General features: G+C 44.8%; 1 long non-coding RNA gene across 1 annotated transcript; it reads right to left on the minus strand.

Moving 5' to 3' along the window:
• Window positions 1-384: 384 nt before the first annotated feature.
• Window positions 385-1,469, minus strand: LOC140504410 (uncharacterized). Its single transcript, XR_011967095.1, has 2 exons — window positions 1,221-1,469; window positions 385-668 (listed from the first exon to the last, which is right to left on the minus strand). It is a non-coding gene; the product is annotated as an uncharacterized lncRNA (long non-coding RNA).
• Window positions 1,470-1,682: the final 213 nt, after the last annotated feature.

Here is a 1,682-nt window from a genome sequence, read left to right on the forward strand (position 1 = left end):
TATTAAAAACTAGGTATGCTGGAATCAGATAAGAATCTCTTTGGGTTGTACACATAGATACTTAGAAAAGCACATTAACATTATATATGTTCTATTTTTATTTCCCATTTACATTTTAATCTGGCTCACACCCAGGTGTTATAATTTGTATTTGATATAAAACACGTACAGTAATATGAAATAAATCTTCACAGAAAAAGTATTTAAAACTCCCTCTAGTAGAGGGAGATAATAGGTATTTAAGGATCTAATTGTTTAATATTCTCAATGCCTGTCAAACACAATTTTCGCTTTTCCATTTCCTTGGCCACCTCTTTTTTCTTTCCATTGAAAGTGGGGGAGGGAGAGCGGGATCCCCAAAGATGCCACACAACAAAAACCCCAAACCACAAAATGGTGATTTTATTAGTTTCACAACAGATGACCTTCATTATCTTGGGAATGAAGTGAAATGCCAGAGCCATGGGAGGCTAGCCTTCCATTTTCCATTTTCTTTTTAAGGTGTTATGTAGAAATCACCATCTCCACGTGTTCCTGTAAAAAGCTCGTTTTCTTCCTTCCTAGCTTTTAAGCAGATGTTCTTCTCCTCCTCATCAGTGTCGAAGCCATGGCACAGGAACAGCCCCCCAGGGGTAAGGGAGTGAGGAGATATTATTTTCTTCTCCTCCCTGCTCAGAGACAGAAATGCAAGATCAATAGGATGGGGGCAGGGGTGGGAGCAGGGAGAAGTGCTAGGATTAGAATATTTCCTCATTACAAAAGAGCAGGATGCACAGGTGCTTAAGTCTCCTAGGGACTGAGATGGAACCCAAAGCAGGTCCTAACAACCCTCCATGCTCTCCTCTCTTCTTCCTTTTTGCTTGGCTACGAAGTAAAGGCTAGATATATTGAAAAATCCAGGGACTTGACATCATGGCTTCTTGAAGATATAACAACTAGAAAAATAGACCCACATGGTGAAACACAGAGATAAATCTCATACATCTAGGGTGCTACAGGTGCCACTTGAGGGTCAAGATCAGATCTTGAAAACCAAGGCCTAGATATTTCTTTTAGCATCCTCAAGAGTTTAGTGATGCAGGAAGGGCAGATGGTCAGAGAGGAGAGAGGAGAGGAGAGGAGAGAAAAGGAAAGAAAAGAGAAAGAGAAGAAGGGGAGGTAGGGAGAGAGAGAGAGAAAAACAACCCTTGGGGGGGAATAAGGAGGAGTCCTCCCAGTACCTGCTCGTTTCTTCCTTCCATATGTTGACCTCCCTTTCTTAGCCTTCCTTTTAGCTACGCCTGTCGCCTTCCTTCTTTTAGGACGACTGTTGGAGTTACGGGAACGATAGTGGGATTGAGTGTGGTGATGGGCTCGGGATGAGGAGCGATGGGAGTGTGCTTTCCTGGTATGGTGCCTGGGTGGACTAGGGCTCGGACTGGCGCTTTGACTTCGGCTCCTACTGCGGCTATGGCTGGGAGTCTGGCTCCAGCTCCCACTCTGGCTGCGGCTTCGACTTTGGCTTTGACTTTGGCTTGGACTCTCTTGCCTAGATTTGTTTCGGTTCTGGGCTCGAGCAGCAAGGAGAGCCTGCATCTTTGGTGCCCACGAACACGAGTGGAAGTCAAAGGCCACCTACTCTTCTCCCGTATGGTCTGGCTTTACACAGTAAGGTGTACAGACCCTGAGTTATATAGTTGGGG

This window comes from Notamacropus eugenii, chromosome 1, assembly GCF_028372415.1.
Source record: "Notamacropus eugenii isolate mMacEug1 chromosome 1, mMacEug1.pri_v2, whole genome shotgun sequence".
Classification (NCBI taxonomy): Eukaryota; Metazoa; Chordata; class Mammalia; order Diprotodontia; family Macropodidae; genus Notamacropus; species Notamacropus eugenii.